At 29.3% G+C, this 23,180-nt stretch overlaps 1 protein-coding gene across 1 annotated transcript in view; it reads left to right on the top strand.

Annotated features, from left to right (window-relative positions):
• Positions 1–21,908: 21,908 nt before the first annotated feature.
• Positions 21,909–23,180, top strand: part of tnc (tenectin) — a 197,252-nt gene continuing 195,980 nt past the window's right edge. The window contains exon 1 of the mRNA XM_075364703.1: positions 21,909–22,629. The gene's annotated coding sequence lies outside the window, so the exon portion shown is untranslated. The remainder of the gene's footprint in view (positions 22,630–23,180) is intronic.

The following is a 23,180-nucleotide window of genomic DNA, read 5'->3' as shown; positions in this document are numbered from 1 at the left end:
ATCACTTTCCGATCCAATTTATGTGTTTTGTCTCTAATTGAAGTTGAACTTCTCAAATTGTGTTTAATTTTAATAGACGTTACAAACATCAATTTTCTCAAAATGAAATTCTCTACAAAATTAACAAGACATTTTTATTGGGAAATTAACAAAGTTATTTTATTCCAAATTTAAAAAGTGTATTTTCCGACAAAGCTTCTTCGTGTTTTACCACGTTTGATCTTAAAACCCAAGTGATAAAAACCACTTTTATTCAATCTCTAAGAGCAAACCCCATAAGGAAGCAACAAATTTACCCGTCAATTTGTTCCCCAAGAATTTTAGTACGGTCTAATTTCACATAGGGAGCAGAATATTGGACTAAATATTTCGCGAGCCGAAACTCGCTAACGAACCGTTTTTTGGCCTAAGTTTTATGTATTTTTTTCTTATTTTTGGCTAGAATTATCTCCCGAGAGATTGCCGTGCAATTTTAAATCACCTTATATATACTAAACATAGATAAGAGATAAGTACATACAAAAATGAGTTCAAAGTTCAGAACATAAAAAGCAAAGAAAACGCCAAAACATAGTCTTAAGAATCACTCAAAGAATAACCAATCAATCATAGAAACAGTGAAACAAATCAAAGAACCAACAAAAGTTAAATGCTGAAACGAAATGAAGAATTTTGACGATGCATAACACCCTAGGACAGCGTTGATTTACTTCAAATCTCGGAGAACTTATAGAACTAACATATTCAGTCGCTTTAGACGCCTAACGTCCTCGCTATTATTCAGGATGTTAACCGCGAGCCAGTTCACTTGTTCGTTGAGTCTCATTTTCTATTTTATATCGAATCGCCGTATCTCCTCTCGAACGGTTGGCAATTCCAGATGATTCTTTATTTCAGTGTTTTTCGCAAACCACGGCGTTTCTATTTTATTTCTCAATAGTTTACTCTGGAATCGAGGTACGACTTCGATGTTGTCTTGCAGTTTTATTTCGTAGATCCAAATCGATTTCAGGACCGCTGAGTACAGAAATTTATTTTTTCCCTAACATGACTCCTTCTTGTTAGACAGCCAGATCCAGATGAAGTCCTAGGTGTTGCACGCTGTTAACATGCGGGATGAAAACGCATTAAGTTGAATTCGAGGGAAGTCACCTATCCTCATCACAAACGTAACATGCGTAGACTTAGCCGGATTAACCTTCATATGCCATCTAGCTAGCCACTCGTTAATTAGATCCAATACAGTTTAATTTTATGATTAATTAATTGTATATTTTGGGATGGTATACTAAATAAAGTTTTGCAAACGTTTCTTGGATCCATCGTAGAAAATTCTGAGGTAGGTTTTTCTTATAATGTATTATTATGTACTGATTAGAATAAAAGATTTATTTACATATTTATGTTTAAATAAATTTTGAAAAACCGTTAATGAATGAAAAATATAATGTAATACATATGTTCTTTATTAATATTTTAGAAGAAAAATTTTTTTAACTTTATAATTAAGTTAATAAGTTTGTAATTTAGTTAAGATAAGTTAATTATATATTTAAAGAGGAAATTTTTTTCTGTTAATTTCGTGGCGTGATCATAACTGTTAGTAAATAAAGAATAAAGATTGACTGTTGAACTATTTTAAATAAATATTTAAAAATAACTCGTATTATGGATAATAATAAGGAAATTAAAACGATAATTCTTTTTATTTCCGTTTAATGTAAAATTTTGACAATTTCTGAAAAAAAATTATATGATTTTATTTCTGATAAATAAGAAAGAGATCTCAAATTATAAAACAAGTAAGCTCATTGTAGTCCTAAAGGATGCGGTCGACAATTAAACTTAAAATTAGAGTTCTTTCCTTTATTTCCATGCATTTTTATGTTTTTTGAATACATTATCACGTAATATGATAGCACATTTTCACTGGAGTAAACTCCCACTGGATTTTTGTGATATTTACAATGATTCTACGTTTAAACGACTTTCTGAAATCATTCAACTTATATGTATGTATATAAAATATATATATTAAATTATGCATATATATATATATGTGTGTGTGTGTGTGTGTGTATATATATATATATATATATGCATATATATATATATATATATATATATATATTAGTCATTTCAAAGTGAAAACATCACAAATACGGGTTGAGAGTAGTGAAATGAACAATTTTAAAAAAAAATTTAATACACTGACTGATATCAACTTAAAATAGAGCATTAGTTTGAGATTGGATTAATTTTATTTCGTTTTAAATTATATATTTTTTTTTTAAGTCTTATAGAAAAACAAATCACCGTCCTTCTGAAAAAAAAACTCCTAAAGAACATAAAAGATCAGAAACCTACATGTAAATAACAAGTAAGAAAGTAAATCCAGAGAAACGACGTTTACTACCGGCTGGACCTAAGGTTCTGTAGAATTTAAGAATATTTATATACATCGAATTTTCCTATCAATTTTCTTGAGTTTTTTGAGAAAATTCTTTGAATATTAGAACTTCTACAGGCTGCATATAATAAAAAAAAAAAATGTAATGAAATGACAAATAAAATACACTCTAATCGTACATGTAGAACAGGTAATTTAAAAAAATGTTCCATTGATGCTTTCAAGAAGGAACTTACTACGGGACCATCCGTATTTCCTCTGTGAAACAAAAGAAAACAATTGAAATTTGTGTATTTGGTAATACATAAGGCTAGAAGACGCATAATGTTGAAAATTACATGAAAAATAATTCTCTATTAATAAATTACTAAAATATTAATTTATCAAAGAGAGATGAAGGTTACCGATCAAAATTTCAAAAAATCTAATACAAAAAATATTTTCAAAAGTATATGTATGCTTTAATGTTTATTTCCATGAAATTTTTAATTACATACAAAAAATATTTTAGGAAAATGAGAGTAAATGGTTTTTTAAAAAAAATAATGAATTCAAGTTTTAAATTTCAAAAAAACTTTTTATAAAAGTTGCTTTAAATTTTGCTGTACCAATGATTTAATAAAATGCCAAATAAATACAAAAATAACAGAGAAATATTTTTGAATAAAACAGAATATCATTGAGGCGTATTACTGCATAACGTAACATTCCTTCAAATAAACAGTATTTTCAACGATGGATCAGTGGTTCGCAAATTATTGAGTAAAAACAAAAAAAAAAATATATATATATATATATATATATATATATATACATACATATCATTTCAAACAAATTAAGGAAACAGTTTTTTATGCGATAACATTATTGAAAAAAAAAATTCCATTAATTTAATTGTAATGGCAAATATTTATCTTTTATTAGATTGATTAATATTAGTTCTAATCCTGTGCTTTGTAGGGAAAAGTTTTTTCTGTCAATTTGCAAAACGTAAAGTCATTTCGTTATACTGTAATTTCGAATAACAAGCAAATCACTCTAATCTTAGTTCTGAAAAATAGCAGTGAAGTGGTTAAGTTGGTCTTCTTTTATTAGCAAGGTACACTGCAATACATAAGCATATTAAATCGACCGAAAAATAAGTTTTATTCCACCTTATAAATAACACATGCTCTGTTCATTCAAGGGTGGAAACACTTTATAATTGACATCAAAGCTTTCACAGAAAGCAATTCCAGCTACCTCTTATATTTTAAATGGTTTTTATCAGCATCTCAATCATAAAAAAAATCTGACACCTCAGTTGTGACTTTACTGTCACGCGGCTGAAGCCGCATTCCCGGAAAGTCCTACAACTGTGGGTTGTTTCTGATGCACGGCTTATACGCACAACTTAATTTAAAATAATTATCATTGTATTCAAATATAATTCTTTTTCTTTTTTAATTCAATGATTCTCACTGAAGCCCACGTGCATACCGTATTTAATTCGCCCGGGTGTGGCATTACTAGCGGCGACGGTTGGCACTAACTACACTAATGTAATTTCACTACTTACATAGAACAAATTCCGCTTGTACGGTCAGCAGACTGGTATAGCTGCCAGGCTTAACGCACCAAGTACCGAGACAACCGGGCGATCCCCGGTTGTTCGAGAGTTCGAGATCCAGCAAGACTGAGTTATTTTTCTACACTTTAAATATTATTCATTTATTTAATTCTACCGCTCACCTGTGACGTCACAATATACAGAATATTACAACAAAACGTTTTTGGGTGTGTATGCGAGTTTGCAAAACTTTTTTTGCAAATATTTTTATTTTTAATTATTAACCAATGTGTCTTAAAAAATGTGAACTTAATTAGACGAAATCTCGAAATACTTAGGGTGACATTCTTCTACGGCCTCGCCCCCTTGACCTTTTAATTTGAAATAATTAATTACTTCTTATATAGAAGTAGTTTGACCAAGTTTGGTCAAAAATCGGTCAAGTAGTTCTGGAGATATAAGGTGATTTAGAGGCTAACACTGAACACACACATGTACATACGAATATTAAGATCCGGAAAACTTCCATCCGTTTTTTGGGTTCCTTCGGTTAAAACGTCAAGATCCGGTGAAAACCGCTTATTTCTAAATTGGAACGATTACAATACTTTCCCTTGTAGAGCTGTAGCTCTACTATAGCGCTATCTAGAGTGGAAAGTAAAATTTATATATATATATATATATATATATATATATATATATATATATATATATATTCTATATTTTAGCAATGAATTCTAAAATAATTCTAAAATAAATATTAATTCTTTCTTATCAAAATATATAACTGTAATAAATAGATAAATATAAGATGCAGTGCAGTAATTATTACGTAATTTTCAGATGGCAGAATAATGAAAAAAGTCAGTTTATTAAAGGATAATAGAAATATAATATATATAAATATATATAATATAATATTTATATATATATAAATATAATTTTTTTAATTATTTCAAATAAAGAAATTTGTCTGGGTTTATTTTAAATATATTTAATGTAGGTCAAATTTAATTTATTATTATTTATTTAATTTTTCCGGGAGACACCGGTTCAAATTCAATTAAAACGGTTAATTTGGGATGAGATTTGAATACCAGTATTACAAGTGTACTTGAATTGATAAGGCCAACCGCTGAACTGTAACTGGAGCTTATTATAACTTCAACAATGTTAAGGTAGTCAGTAATCAAAATAATTTTTTTTTGGTTAAAATATGCATATGTAATATGCAAAAGTGTATTCAGAAGCGACAGCTTGAAATTATAGCCACTGGCAAACGATAGTTTATATATATATATATATATATATATATATATATAGGGTAACCTAGTTATTTATTTATTTAGATTAAAGTACATTATGTTATCTGAAATAAGTTATAAAAAAATAGTGGCATAAAATGCTTACAGTAATCTGCCTAAACTTTAATTAATTTACTTAAATCTACCCACAATTTTACTCATCTCCTACATTAAAAAAAAAATTACTTATATACACAGTTTTATCCTATTTTATATATATATATCAACAAATTATGTCAACTATTAAATAAATTTTAAACAACTGAAAATACAAAAATGAATTTTGGCACATATTCTTACTTTGAAAGATCTAATTTTTTTATATGAAACTGCAAGCACCCGAGTAGCAGCTCAAATTATTGATTGAAATGGTAGAATTGTAACACTACTTAAAAGATCATTGTAAAATGAACGTTTAAACGAAAAAAATCCTACTAAGGCAAACCTAACTAAAATGGCAGTCATTTAATATTTTTCACAGCTAGTTTCAAAAGTGGCCTACAGTACACCTCTAAATCCCTTCAAACAAAAAAGCATAATTTTACCATTGAAAAATTTGGGAAGGATGTATTCATGTCGGCCTGTATTTTCTTTTCTTGATATCTTCAGACTGGATGGACCGATTTGGATGAAATTATTATCTCTCTCGATTATTTCTCTATATGGACATTGATGGCATTTAATTGGATCACAATTGGTCAAAGAGACTGGGAGATATGAACCTTATAGGTTCCTTACTCAAACTTTTACTCAAATAGTTAAGACACACTAGTTTACTCTTTTCCGTTAGTTATCCTTTTTTTGTATCTTCAGATCGGATGAACCGATTTTTATGAAATTTTGTAAGATGGCTTTCTGGAGCGGTCGATCGATGTTATTTAATTTTGGTTATAATCAGTCAAGGGTTTTGGAGATAAAGTCACCGCGTGTCCAGTACTCCAAAGTTTTACTCAAAAAAAAATAATACGTTTTCTAGTAATTCTTTACTTCCGTATTTACATACTCTAATGTTCGATAAAATTTCATCCTAAATAGTAGTCGGTTGAGGGTGAAGCCCTCGATTGCTAAAGTACAACTTTCTCGGTGAAGGTGGAAATATTATGTACTACAAGGTATATGTTTTACTTAAGTAGGTACTTATAACGAAGATAATACTTCGCCTCGAAGGTCAATTTTTAAATGAAAAAATTGAGAATTTTTAATTAAAGAAAAGTAGAAAATTTTATATAGTTTTACACGTAACATCCTTTGTATTTCTTGATTTATTGGATAATCTTCTATAGTTTTAGATATCAGTCGGTCTGAAACAAATGCAATAAATAATGTTAAGGCACCGATCAAGAGTTGGGGGAGAAATGGTTAGGTTCCTGTTAAATTCGTGAGCATATATTTTAATTTTAGGAAATGAAGAAAGCGTATAGATTAACTTACTTAAAGTTGTAATGCAAGTAGAATAATATTTTATAAAAAAAAAATTAAATGTCTCCAAAACCAACTAATAAAACTGTTGAATATTTTTATTATCTAACGGTATGATGTATATTTAACCCATACACAATAATTTAAATTCGAAATCTGTAGTTTAAAATGGAATCGTGAATATTATAACGGAAATGTATTTCTGCTCCTTAAAAATTCCGTTTGTGAACAGATTTTATTGTACTTTGCATAAATGTTCTGAAGTGGATTTAAAGTATATATATATATATATATATATATATATATATATATATATATATATATATATGTTAGCAGTGGTAGCAGATCAACAAGAAACTCTCAATAGTAAGTACGGAAATATGAACACCGCATCAACAAAACATAAAACTTTAATGACATGCCGAGTTATATGTTCGCCTCTCTTCACTTCTTATGTTTTTATGATACCGGGTATGTTACGGTTTATATAGATGTATATAAATATATATATATATTAAGCATTATTAGATTTTAAACAACGACCTGAGTTTGCTTATGCATGTATACAGTACAATCTTCTTTACCATAAACTAGTGGAATGCCTGTTTACCGTTACATCATGACCCCTACCCCGCCGATAACGAATAATCGAATGCGGATAGTATTATTGTTATTAGTACTGTCCTTTTTTTTTATTAAGATTAAATAAGAATTTTTTTCTATTTAATTTATTAAAAATAATCCCTGCAGGCTTAGCCTGAATAATAAAATAATGGCCACAATATATTCTGTTATGTTTACCGCATACAAAGATATGTTTTCGAGACCATATTATATATAAATATATATATATATTATAAAAGCAGATTGTTTCCACAATCCCTTATCTATGGAGAAAATAAAATAAAATGTAATCTTGATTAATGTAATTAACCCTTATTTTGTGTTTTGTCATATTGGACTTCCTTTCAAATACGGTTCGTTGTAATATTAAAATGAAGGGTCAGTATTGCTGTTATAAACGACTTAATTATAATTTAATCTGCAGACAATCAAATAATAAAAGAATTAGAAATAATAAATAAATAAAATTTCACAATATCAAAACTTAAAATGCAGAGAACATCTAAGCGCTCCTTTCAAAATTAAACAAGATTAAGGCAAGGATAAGGACTGTCCAACCTTCTTTTCTACCTCATCCTGGACAAATGATTAAAGGCCTTCTAGAAAGAGGAATAAGGATAGAGTCAAAAAAAACAGCGGACCCGAGTCCGATATCTAGCCATTACGAATGATCTGACTTTCCTTGCAGAAAGTGAGAAAGAAGTGATTCAACAGGTAGAAGATTAAGGTTAAAACAGGTGGCTAAAGCAATCAGGCCTATAGATATCGTTTGAAAAAACAGAAATAATACCTGGCATTAAAGACTACCTAAAAAAGAATATCAGCGCAGAATACGGAAATCTTAAAGCGGTGTCTAATTTCAAATCTAATGAAAACAATAAAATACAACAGTACGTATTGAATGCCAATAAAATAAACTGGTTGGATACGTTACCAGTGAAACCAGTGGTACTATAGGGAGTGAATCGTTATAACTTAACGATCTGGAACCGTAAAAGAAAATAGAGAAAACACCGGAAAAATCCTAGGCCCAAGAAAACAACAGGATACAGACTGAAATCCTACCAGAACTGTACGAAGAAATAGATCGAAAAAATGATAAGAAAAAGGTGACAGATTCTAGGGCAATATGTACAGAATGGACTAACAGAGACTAAATAAATAAATTCAATAAACTGTGGTAAAAAAGACTAACCAAGTGTACCAACAACAAATGAAGGAAGAATTACAGAAACTAGTAGTCTAAGAACAGAGAATGAAAGATAGACACCTATTCAGACAGTAAGGAAGGAGAAGAAGCACACCAAAGTGAATACGCAGAAATAATATTGGGAGAAAAGAAAAAGAAGCCAGAAGAAATGATATTTGCGCGGTCCATAGTCGATCTAAAAATAAATAATTTTTTTTTTCTGTTCAGTACATAATATTATTACATAGAATGGTTGGATATGCTACTTCACAGATAAAAGTAAGGAATTTTCTCCTATATTTGCCTAAACTGATTAAGGAAAAATGATAAAATCTGGATAAAAAGTCCTAAAAAATACCATAATTGATTATAAGATAGGAAGTTGTTAAAATCAATATTAATTTTTAAAAATAGCAAATTATTACTAAACCGAATTAAAAAAAAATGGTTATTGTAATAAACTGGAAAAAAATTAAGCTTCAATAACAATTAAGAAAAACTTAAAATTTAGACATAGGTGGTCATTTCAATTATTAAATAATCATTACCAGTAGGATACTACCAAAAAATTACAAATTAAAATAAGTAACAAAATAAATAATGTCATATGTATACAAAAATGATGTTTGTTTGTTTGTTAGTTTGTTCCGTATGCGTTCCTATACCATTCATCCGACTACGATCATCCATTCCTACGATGACTACACCATGAAACTTTGGTGAGTTGTGCGCACACCCGCGAAGGTTTCTGAATTAGTTTGGACTGACTAGATTGCACTGGAGTTGAGATACTTAGAAAAATTATATCTATGGACCAACGGATTTGACTCATATTCAGAATTTATATTACTTACGTGAAAAGAAAAATTTTTGCAAAAACTATATCCGTTAGGTGTTGAGAAATTTACGAACCAAACAAACAAATATATAAATAGAATTTCTTCTTCTATATGTATAACAGGCAATGTTTGCATGTGAATCTGCTATAGATTAAAAAACTCTGGATCGACTTACGCGCGGGAAAAAGGGAAAAAAGGGAAAAGGGGAAACGGGAGAAAGGGAAAAATCGGAAAAGGGAAATAGGGAAAAATTAAAAGATATAAAAAAGGGAATAGAGAAAAAGGGAAAAATAGAAAAATCGAAAAGGGGGAAAAAAGGATAAAAAGGAAACTAGAGAAAGGAGAGGTAAAGAGAAATGGGAAAAGTTATCTAGTGAGAAGGGAAAGGAAAAAAGGATAAAGTGAAAGGTTACATTTTGTGAAGTTCCGTAATGTTCAACTTTTGAATGTTTTATCAAACTTTCAATTGTGTTCATTTAATCTATATACACACTCAAATCTGGCAATAGCGAAGCATTGACGGGTCTGCTAGTAACAAATAAAAACAATAGAAATAAAAATAAAATTTAAACAATACTGATTGTAAAATAAACAGTTCTTATGAAACAATACAAAACAAGTATTTTTAGCCGGGATTTTAGAAGAAATATTAAAGTAGTAAAAAAATAAAGAAAAAAATTGTTGTCATTTAGGCAATTCCAATAAAAAGCATAAATTTAGTTTAAAAATATCCAAACCATTTAATTCTCAGTCCAGAATGTCCACCTTGACTAAGTATACACCCATTTAAAACATTTTATCTGAAAAAAGATAAAACTTACTTCAGAAAGATAAAGAACGAATGAACCTTAAACCAATCAAAGCGATATCCCCACCCATGAACAAAATTTTAAGGGTGAAATAACTTTTAATGTTTTTATCACTGAAAATTTTAATAAAATGATTTTTAACAAATTTAAACTTCCGACTACTTTATACAGGTTTTAAAACCAACGTTTCCAATAAACTAATTTTATGATCAGTTTCCAGGAAATGCTGTGCTATTCCAATTTCTGTGCTCTTCTATATTTATAATGAGCCAAATTCTCTTTTATTCTAATTTTAATCTTTATTTTAGTTTTCCTGCGTAATCTAAATTACAATTATTGTCTTTAAAAATTAATTTATAAGCTCTCAGGGTATTTAAACACGTATGTTGTACGATACATGAGCCTATGTTGTATTCATATATTAAAGGAAGATGCACTAATTCAAACGGTTTAATTTTTTTTTATTTTAAATAAATAAATCTTTTATCTGATTGGTTCATAATAATACCTTATATAAACTTCAGCAGGAATGGGTGGATATACAACTTCAAGGGTGAAAAGATAATTAATAATAATTATTATTATTGTCATTTGACAAGCATAGACTGTTTTAAAGATTCTTTAAAATAGAACGATTTGATTTTGTTACAAACAGAATCAATTCACCATCCCAATATAATTTTATCGCCTACTGAAATACCCAAGAAATTTTGCTTTACGATCAACAGAAATACTATCGTTATAATTAATGGGAATTCTAATCACGCTATTAGAAATTTTAGGTCTTCTTGAACATCAAAATTCAACGATTTCATTTAAATTTAAATTTAGATGATTTCAATGTACCTAGCGAATTATATTTTTACCTGACAACATAGAATTTTTAAATCCTATTAAATGTCATTCTTGGTAATGGTTGTACGATTTTCAGTAATGACTAATATCTCATATCAGATCGCCTACAACCGATACGGTTACAATTTTTATTATATATATATACATAGAATATATGTGTATATATATATATATATATATATATATATTCTATGTATATATAATATATATATTCTAAAAAAGCTAACATCCATTTTTCGATAACATAATCATAGTAAAAAATTATCTGATATTGACGACAGAAACTCTATTCAGTTCACAAAATACAAATGATTTCTGTCCCCAGCTGAATTTAATGGCTGTTTTTACTTGGAAAAAAAGGTGTTAATAAAATCAAAGAGTGTTAATTATGATAATTAGTTTCATGGAAAACTAAATCAGAGAGTTTTGTAGAAGCTTTAATTTTGGTATTTTGCCAACACGCGCGGACAGCAGTTCTAGCGGCAATTCAGAGAAACTTAAAATTATGTTTCCTTGAAAAGTGACATCTTTAATTAAATTTGTAATACTTTTTTAAACATTCTGACACCATTAGCTTTAAAATTTGTGGGAAATCTCTAAAACTGTCAAATAATCTTTTAAATATGTCTATTACTGTAAATCAGCATAATTTTTAAAAAAATCGAATATGTATGCTTATGACTGCCACGAGATCCCATATAGGGGTTCAAGTAGTATTAATAACAGGCTACATGAAAAGATTTAATCGTTCCCAACTTGCCACTATACATTTTCAGCAAATATTAACTTAAGATTTTACGTAATTGTTTTTAATATCTTAAGCAAGTAATGGAATTGATTTTTATGGCTCTAGTATTCTAAACAGGTTCCAATGTTGCATGTTAGCTCTTTTATAAATTAATTCCATAAAATAAAATTGTGATGTATTCTATTAAATAGAATATAAATTATTCTATTACATTATTAATTTAAAAGAAAATTAAATACGTGAAAAAACATAAAATTTACCGAGATAAGCAGTGTAATAATAAATACATTAAACTTATATGTAAAATGTCTATTTTTTTTATTTTTTTATTTTATGGTCCGTTAAAAACAATTTTGATAAAAGGCGGAATAAATTGAGCATACTTCGTAGCGCCTTCTTAAAATACGGTATAACCAACCATATTTTCTTTTAAATTGTCTGGATGAAAGTTTGGTGAAACATTGTTTCACCAAAACAACACTTTTGCTCCGCGAGGACGGGAATGAGGTAGGCAAAACGCTGTCCAGGGTTGTCCTCAGGGCAGCGTGTTGGGTCCATTGTTGTGGGTGGTGAAGTTTGATATTCGAACCCGGGACCGGCGGAAGAATGGCCATGTATGTATTTTTTTGGGGGGATGATTAATTCACCATATAAGCTGAAAGCTTGTACATGGGAATTTGAAATGGAAATTTTGTAGCATATGAAAAGTTCCATGCCTAACCGGGAACTTCTGAACGAAAGGCCGAGACGCTACCACTCCCCCACGGAGCTCGTCAATTTAATTATTTAAATACTTATTTAAAATCGTATCCGATATTAAATATTCCAATATTGTAATATTACGATATGAAACTATGCAAAAAAACCATGAGAATCTGTGAAAAAATAGTGAACGGATTAAGTCGTATGAGTATTTTTTTTTTTAAATGACTTCGTTGTTATCTTAAAGGCTAAAGGATAAGAATAACTTAATAATAAAAAATGATTAAAGTAAACAAGGAAGTAATCTAGATGATTTTCAATAAAAAAAACAAAATTTTACTTGTCTTTTCTAACATAAAGGTCATTAACCTGGACAAAAAGAAAGATTTTCATGTTTACACGGATGTCATAACTTATAAACGACAAATAAAGGCTAGGCAAAGTTATAAAAAAAAAAATACATATATAAATTAGAAGATAGCCGATGAGATGATCGGATGTGCGTGTTATTCTGGTAGTTATGTGCAAAAAACATGCAGAAATATCGAGTATAAATATTTTTTTAATGGAAGTAAACCTACCGATTTTATTAACTGTATCTTATTGAATTAAAAATATTATATATATATTATATATATATATTTATTAATAGACACACCATGTATAGTATCAACATAATCATTATTGTGATTCTTAATAACACAAATTTTATGATTTTATACTGTTAATTTATTTTTCAACTGCTAACCGGGAATCATATTACGTTAAAATAAAATTTTCATGGAATTAACCAATTAGTTATATAATACTATAAAATAACAGATTAGTTATTTATTTTATTGACAGTTTGCGTGCTCTTAACATCTCACATATTTGCTGTTTTCTTAATACGTGGGTATTAATTATGGTTTTTTTGGTACCATATAAGTTAAAAACACACACATACACACACAAAAAGTATACGTAACGCTTCGGTTGTTTCATATGATTAGAACCGTTGTTGAATAGTTCTCCTCAAAATTCAAAAGTTATATAATACAGCCCAGTTAAATTTATAGTGAATAATAATAAAAAATATAGTCATGATATAATATTGTTGAGTTACGGTTCACCAGTAAACCTTCACCACTCTCCATCCTCTGTTACGACTATCCAGTTATAATGATTGATTGTTAGAGATGTTTTTTCTCTGGATACCTCCAATAAAAAAGCATGGTACTTTTGTTTGTTTGCTCTCAATTTTATTTTGAGTGCTCTCAATTTTATTTTGAGTGAAGCGCAGTGACGATTCGTTCGTTCAGACGATTTATACTTCTTGATACGAACGATTTATCTAAACATATATTTGTGTTATTTTTAAAAAAAAATTGTGAATATCTGTAAAATATTTAATATTCTAACAACTATGAGGATGACAAATGCGTCGGGGTCCAGGGGACGAAGTCCTCTGTCTAGTTATGAATTAATAAAGAAAGGGAATTTGAAAGGGAAGCCTCACGAAAAATAAAAATAAAGATTAGTAGAAATCTTTTTCCTATTTTATTTTAATTATTTTTTCCTAGATATTTTAATAACGGATATTCTCAGTAAATAAATCTATAAAAAAAAAAAATTTCTCCTGTCTTAGGTGAAGAATTTCTTGTACAATATTCCAAAAGTGTTTTTATAAAAATTTTATTTGCATTAATTTTATTTATTTAAATTTGTTAAAATTAAAAAATATATATATATATCCAACAGGAAAGTTGTAAATTACTGTTATCTATTTGAAAAGAAAAGAAAAGTTTTTTCAAATATTATTTTTGCCTGTTGAAAGTTTTTATTAAAATGTGTTTGTATTAAATCAATATTTTTACGGAAGAGGTGAAGTGTTTATTTATATTTTTTTTTTGTTTTCGTCAAAGGGGTGGTCCACTGGGAAAGATTTCAAGTAAACATAAATAACAGACAACTTCAAACGAGTAAATAACTACATCTGCTTAAAATATGTTCACTTTATCGGTTGTGATACAGCATGTTTTGCCGTTTATGCATAACCCCGTATAAACAGACACAAATCAAGGGATGGGCCGACATATTAACGGAGGATAAATTAAAGTAATGGGTTTATCTTGTATGAATTACCTAACATAATAAGATGACAAATCGTGATTTTACTAAATAGCAGACTAAAGTTTAATTAATATATCCAATAGACGGACTGCATATTTTTCCGATAGGAAAAATTACGCCACTCACCACCTTAAAAAAAAGAAAAAATTATAAAAAAATAAAATTTTCTTTATTAGATCTCTGATATCTAGAGTAGTAACCTTTATCAGATTTTTATAAATGGAAAATCAAAATAGAATTCCAATTTTTCCCTCTACATTTCATTACCATTCAATAACATTAGCACTTATTTCAGAAACCACAGGGAAATTTGTATCTTCCACAGCATGATTTTTTTCAACAAATCAAAATAACGCAAAAAATAAATTAAATATTTAAATTAAAAAATTCCATATGTTCTTAGTCTATCTGAATATCTGAATAAATTTATCCCTAAAACCTTCCTACATTTCAAAATACAGTGGTGAAATAATCATTTAGATATAAACTTTAAAGCGAGCGTAAATTAGACAATCTTACAGAGAAAAACAATTATTTTATATTAAAATTAAGTATAAAGATAATTTAATACTTTATAAAAAATAATATTACATTAATAATAAAATTTATGTTGATTTCGGGAAATAGATTTAGCTAAGTATTTTTTTTTTTTAACATACTTTCCCAGTGAATTAATTTGCTGCTTTACACCACTTCTTGTAATCTTTTTTATGATTATGACAAATGTAAAGCATCTGAGATAAAAGTTGTACTTAGAAAAATCGCTTTTTCTGTAAGTAATGATGTTCATTATTAAAGTGATTTAAAAAATGAAAGTGGTTATTTGTCTGAATATGATTTGCCTTTCAGAGAACTTGGTATGCTGATACTCATCGAAATATTCGGCTAAACGAAGAATTTAAAGGAACACCGCTTCCCTCCTCATTCTCATTTAAGCCTCGCGCATTATTCAGAATGGCTATTATAAATATTGCGGTTCTGACACGTAACGTACGAGCACAAACAGACATTGAAAGGAGGCCTCTTTTATTGTCGTGAGTTCTAAGGTTCAAATCCTGGTAAAGGCAGTTACTTTTATACGGGTTTGAATACTAACCCATCGGGGTGGTCTAGTGGTTAAACTTGTCATCGCAAATAAGCTGATTTCGAAGGAGAATTCTAAGCTTTAAGTCCTAGTAAAGGCAATTATTCTTATACGGATTTGAATACTAGAACGTGGATATCGATGTTCTTTCGTGATTGGATTTCAATTAACCACACTTCTCAGGAATAGTCGACCTGAGACTGTACAAGACTATACTTCATTTACATTCATACACATCTTCCTTTGAAGTAATACCTTATGGTGGTTCCAGAGGCTAAACAGAAAAAGAAGCCTCTTTTGTTTACAGTTACTTTTAATTTAACTTAGCTGTAGTAAAAATATATAGGTTTGAATGTCCCCTGAAATGAGATAGAGAAATTGTACCTTAACTTTGTATAACAGGAAATTATTTCTCTCCTCGTTTTTTTTTCTGGCAAGCCTAGTACGGGATGATTACCGGTATAGAGATGCAAATTTACACAATTTTCAAAAATGTACCTGTCATAGCATATCCCTTATTACTATGGCGCTTATGACAATACTAGAAAAAAAATAATTTTATTCAAATTTAGGTGGATATTAATGGAGTATTAATTTTTCACTCTACTCCAATAATAATTCTGCAAATAGATACAAATACATCGTTTGAATAAATCAAAGTCTGATTAAAATAATTTAAGCTACATTTTAAAAAAAAAACAAAAATAAGCTAATAAAATAACAAATAAAAGTAAGAAAGAAAGAACTATTTGGTAATGGATAAGTAAGATATAGTAATGAAAAAGGGTCAGTAAAAAAAAGGGAAAAAAAAGAATGAGCGAGCATAGAGGTAGAAGGAAAAGAAATCGGCAAAAGAGAGTTGAAAATGAGATAGTAAGAGAGGGCTTAAAACGAAGAGAAGAGAAAAGAAGAAGAGAGATCGAAAGAGGAAATGAGTAAGGAAGGAAGAAGCGAAGTGAAGATTCACTTCTTCTTTAGTGACTTAGTGTTGGAGCTGATGCATAAAGATATTAAATTATTATAACACAATACTAACGGTACCGTACGGGATAAGAGACAACTGAATTCAACTGAGTATCGGCCGGACGGCAAGTCCAATCATCAAGTAGTAAAATTTATCCTCTGTGTTGCTGTAGAAACGATAAGTTAAATTTTCAATAATACTAGAACCCCCAGCTCTTTTTGAGCTTGAAATTAATAGAGCTTGAAAATCGAATAAATAAAAAAACGTGTTTTAAATATCGTGTTTTACGTATTTTTATGAAAAAAATATATATAAGAAACTTTCTTGTTATTTAAATAAATTCTGAATAAAATTATATAAAAAATGCTAATATAACAAATGAATGCAACCTTTATTGAAATTTTCAGTAGTTAAATATGGAAAAATAAAATTTAACAAATGCTCCTACCTCGAAACGACCTGATTTTTTTTTTTTTAAATCACCAAGTTCTCAAGGAACCAGATTCCCCCCCCCCCATAACACACAGCCACTAAAAAATTTTAAATGAAAAGGAGAGAATTGTAATACACCAATTGACATGGCTTTGAAAATCGAAAACTATGAATAAAATAACGAGCTACTGAAACTCTAACCAAAAAGGGAGCTATTTAATATTTTTCCTGGCTACATTCAAATGTTCTACAATACTTCTTAAATGACTGCTTGATAGAAAAAATAATAAAATAAAATAAAATTTAACGAATATATATATATATATTTTATATGAAACCATCACATCCCTAATTACCCACGGAGAAGAAGAATGTAACTAAAAAAATTGAATGGAACAGTAGGTTTGTGAGATATCATTTAAAGGGCATTTATAAACAAAAAATTTGACATAGAAAAATTCGGAAAACGGTAACTCTAACTAAAATGGCGGTATTTAATATTTTTCACGATTAGTATCATTTGTTTGTCACGATTAGTTTCACGATTTGTGGAAACCTATAGTACACCAAAAATATTGATCTCACACCGAGAAACATACCGTTAAAGTAGTTTTATTTTCAAGTTTTTCACTGTTAAGCGGTTATTTGAAAGATATTGTTGACAACTTTCGAAGCTAGCTGTAAAAATATTAAATAACACGTATTTTGGTTATAAGTTTTCGTAGCCCAGAGGTTTTTACGTGAAAATTTTTTTATTCAGTTTATTAAAAATTACATGCATAACTTTTCCATTTAAAATATTTGAGTTGTTACTCCCTGAAGGGCCTCTGGACGCTTAAGGGTGGAGGTCTCATAGCAAAAAAATGTAAATATTTTCGAAGGAGAAGCATTTACTAAATCTCATTTTTCTATATTTAACGATTGAAAAGTTTTTAAAATTATAACATTTAGAATTATAAATAAATAAATAAGTATATATATATATATATATATACGTATGTATATTAATAAATGAAAGTATAATCTATAGTTTTTATCTATTAATGAAACTCAATGTCAGCTCTGCAGAAATAAAAAAAAAACCGTTAATCAACCTCATTCCAAACTGCAATCGCTTCCAGGGCGCTGTTAATCTTAAGCTCAAATAGTGATGTGACTAGATTGTTTCTTGGTATACGATGTTTTTTGGTAGCCCCATAAGAAGAAATCCATCGGCGTCAGATCGGGACTTCGTGGTTGCCAAGCGATGGGAGCTTCTGTGCCTATTCGGCCTTCTGGAAGCGTGACGTTGAGGGCAGTTCGCACAACTTGCTTGATATGTTGAGACTCCATCCTGCTGCAAAATTAGTCTCATCATATTTTCAATTTGGGAAAACACAAAATTCTCTACTGTGTCCGAGCACACTAACAGTCCTTCGTAGTAACAGTTAACAGTCCGTAACAGTCTCCTCGCAGATAAAATGACCCAAATATTCGAATATGCATGATGCAACCCCAGACATTTACTTTCGAGCAGTTGTGGACGAATTCCACCGATTCATGCGATTTTCTGAGCCCCGTTGATTGATATCTGTGTTTTTTTCCTAATGTGTACTTTGTAATCTATTCAACTAGTAAACAAGCTATCCCACGATTCAATGAGATGAGAATGATATGTATAACATGTAAATGAGGTGTAGTTTTGCACTACTCAAGACTATACCAGCTCAAGACTGCTGTATTAGTTTTTTATGGTCGACTCAGGCCGACCATTCCTGAGACGTGTGGTTAATTGAACCCCAACCACCAAAGTACATCGGTATCCACTTTCTAGTATTCAAATCCGTGTAAAGGCAACTAATTTTTACTTGGATTTGAACCTCAGAATATTTGACTTCGAAAATCAGCTATTAAACAGCTGATTTACGATGATGAATTAACCACTAGACCAGAAAAAATACTGATGTTCTTTGGAGCTGAAACGTGAACGATGAGAAAGGTAGATAGAAATCGAATTGACGCTTTTGAGATGTGGGTATTACGCAGGATGATAAATATCGGATGGTATAATCATGAAACAAATGAAGAATTATTAAGGAGAATCGGAGAGAATAGAAAAATGCTAAATGTGATTGAATATAGGAAAATTAACTGGGTAGGACATTGTATGAGATGAAGGTTTTATTAGTGGATGCAATAGAAGGTTTGGTGAATGGAAGGAAAGGAAGAGATTTCAAATCATGGGTGGGATTACGGAAAAGGGAATATATGCTGAAACAAAGAGATTAGCAAAGGATAGAACAAGGTGGAGAGCAGCAGCCGTGACAGGACCTGCCTAATGGGAGAACACTAGGAATGAATAAATGATGACTGATCTCCTCAAAATAATTATTTAATTTTTCTTTCTTCTGACTAGTTCACCCTTTTGACAAATAATTTTTTTGTATTAGTTTTTTTTTTGTAAATGAAGCTTTGTCATTGAATAGTTTTCAAATTTTATCACAAAGATAGGGGAAAATTATTAAATGATTTTAAAATATAATTGTTTGTTCATGTATCTACAAATACAGATTTATCTACATATATATATATATATATATATTTATTTATTTTTAAATTGGATTTTTGGTCGGAATATACTGAGGAGGTGCTATAGAAGGGGGTTGAAGGGGGTTGGATTTCATCAAAATTAAGTCCAATTTAAATCCTGACGTGTGAAACTTTTTAATTTATCAAGAAATTATATCTTTATAAATTCTATTGTAGTACAAGCCAATAGTCTGCGTTGCTTTTTCTGATAGTAATTATATTCATTCTATAACCAGTTGTTACTGTAATGAAACATGTAAGAGTTAGTATCAACTGCAATGCAAACGACGTGAAATTTTTATATACAATAGTGATTCGATGAGGAAGGCAAAGAAAAAACACTTTAGTCCTCACCTTTTCTAGTAACCGAGCCTATTATGCTTGCTATTTTGAGAATGTCTAAACATTTTCAATAACGATTTGTGACTTTTTCAAGTCGTTCGTAGCATTAAGGTTATTACAATCAACAAACATAACATACCATGGGAATTAATAACATGAAAATCACCCCAAAAAATATAAAAGTACTCCCAACCCATATAATTTTTACGGTAAAATTTTTTTGAATTTTTGAAGTGAATAGAACAACTTCGGTGGGGCGTGACTGAATAACTTATAGTTCAGTTATATGAACTGATATTATAAACTGATATATAAAACTCTGTAGATATGAAGTTCTTTTTTTGAGAGTATTTTTGTTATTTTTTATTTTTTCTCGAAAAAATAATTTTTTTTTTATTTAAGCTGGACATCACTAATCTACTGCTTACATCCTAGATAAAAATACCTTGTTATCTCGAGGAATTGTAGGTGGAATGAATGCTTGCTATTTAAAGTAAGGCCATGAGTTATCTTGTGGTCGTGGTTGTTTGTATCGTGCTAGTGGATCTCGGAGGTTACATCGTCCTTTCTTACCGACCACCCCGTTTATCTTTAATTTTTTTTTTTGAGTTCAATTGTAGATCTGACCCTGCTAGGTCCACGTAAATGATACCAGAACCTGTTGTGCTAGCTCATCCTTGATGCGATCTACAACGGGAGGGGACCTCTCTGGAGCGAATTGAGGACTCTGTTTCTTGTCTGGTATTATAAGCTTAATGGCTGAAATTTTTTCCTATTAAAATCAAGTCTCCTCCGAATCTCTTTTATAATACAAAATATCGTCTTGTAATTTTTTTTTAATTTTTTTTTAAAACTTTTCTTTAACTGGATTGGAACAATTTTTAACCCTTATCGTAAAGAAACTAACTCACCTAAACTATTAAATAAACTTTCAAAACTATTTACTATTTCAATATATGCACATTTTTTTGTTGATAAATTATATATTCCTTTCCCTTTGAGATATCTTAGTTCATAAATTGTATAAAAATAACGTAAAAATTGTATTATAACTAACCATTACTTTACATTACACGTATATAAGTAATTGAATTTTGGAAGTAAGAATAATTATTTCGTTATAAGTTATTAATAACTTTTTCGTAGCAAAAAAAATATAAAATTTAAAAAATAAAATAGAATTTTTCTTAAAGTAAATGTATTTTAATTAGAGTGAAAAACATTTTTACAGAAGAAGAGGGTAATTTTTTAATATCTATAATAGTTAATTTTAAAAACTATAAAATATATAGTGTAGTTTTTTAACATTTCATTGTTTTTAAGACAGAGTGAATACATTAATACAGAACTGATTTTTTTGCATATTTTTTATGTTTAAGTTGTTTAACAAAGTAATTCTAGTACTATCTTTTTTTAGTTAAGAAAATAAAAAATTAAATCGTTAAGAAAATAGTAAGCTTAAAAGATAGTTTTCAATTTTATTGCTGAAAGAAGAATTATAAGTAAGCTGAATGTAAATGTTGGGAAAGTTTTGCAATATTCATCTTTTTTATCGCTTTGATTATATTGAAGTTCTATAATATTCGCTCGGGACAAAACAATAAATTTAATTCTACGTTTATGAATAAAATACTCGTCTACATGAGACATGTTTAGTGTGTAAGTGGGCCTGTATACTGTATAAAGTAAAAAAAAAATACAGTTTTCTCACGGAATGGAGATTCGGCCTCTGGAGTAATGTAAGAATAAGTAAAATAAGAATAGTAAGTAATAGAATTGAAGTAACCGAGTAAGTAAAGTAAGTAAATAAGTAAGTACGTGTAAGCGCGCGCGTTGAGACATTGAAGGCGACGGCCGACCAATAAGAGGAGGAGTTCTACCCCCTCCTTGCACCGAGTCTACATAAACCTGTGCTGGAACAGAAATTCAAGTTCACTCGTGTACAGTATTTTATAGAATCTTATACGATACGACATAGCTACAATATATACACGGACTGCAGCTGCAAACGACGATACAACCAACTACCGCGGTATAGAGAAATACTATAAGACGAAGAAGAGCATAATCTCGGCCAGTACTCGTCTCGCGCGCGCGCACACACATATACACACTCACACACACGCACGCACAAAGATTCACCACCACCACCACCGTCGTAACTACTTCCACCACCACTAACACCACCGGGATAGTTCTTCTACTTCAGTTCTTGCGTTTGGCTGATTCTTCCCTTCAGAGTCTCTACGGCGGCTGCACTCGCAACGACTCTTGTCGTAACTGGCCGAGCGCTGCTATTGTTGTCGTTACTATTATTCAATACTATTAGTACAACTTTATCGGTCGTCTTTCTAAATGCACGATCGTTGTCAAGAATTCCTTTAGTTACTTAGTTACACTCAAGGATCTTTTTTAATTTATTATTTTTATATTTTTTTAAATATATAATTTAAATCATTAAAATTTAACCGGTCACGGTGGTCCACGAGTGTTTTTTAAAATAAATTATTAATTAGTGTGGTCAATCACCGTTTATAATCAACTCTTTCATCATTCGTGACGATTTACAACAATATTATATTTAGAAGACGCTAATATACATATATATTATTATTTTTTTAATACGGTACGTTTTTCAGCCGCTGTAATTATCACCAATCTAATTAGCATCTCGTACAGGTAAGTAAATGATTATAATTATTTTCATAATAATTTTTAAGGTTTGTCAATAATTTTTTTTTAAAGATCTCTTTGACTTTGTACAAAATTTATTAGATTTTTTGTTAAAATACAAGAAAACATAATAAGTATTTAATAAGAAAGTATTTTTTTTATTTTAAAAAATAATATAGCGATTTTGAGAAGTTTATCAATATAACACAATGAAATTTTATAAGTTTTTTAAAAGTCTGATGATTATGAAAATATTTAGAAGTTCATGGTCATTATGGATGATTTTTCTTATTTTATTTTATAAAAAAGAAAATAAATCAATAAAATATTTTTAAATTCAAAAATTTCAGTTTATTAGCGGTATATTTTTTGGATGATTGGTAAATTTTAAAATTTTTATTTCAGTTTCTTTCTTTATAATGTAACATAAGTTTTTCCATTAAGTACTTTTTTCTTACCATCGATTAAGGTGTTTTGAGGTTTTTGAAAAACCTCAAAAATGTTTTAAAATATGAATTAAGTCCTGATTATTTTATTTTATTATACATCTGATCCGC

This window comes from Lycorma delicatula, chromosome 4, assembly GCF_047948215.1.
Source record: "Lycorma delicatula isolate Av1 chromosome 4, ASM4794821v1, whole genome shotgun sequence".
NCBI lineage: Eukaryota > Metazoa > Arthropoda > Insecta > Hemiptera > Fulgoridae > Lycorma > Lycorma delicatula.
This window is presented reverse-complemented; position numbering and strand designations above follow the sequence as displayed.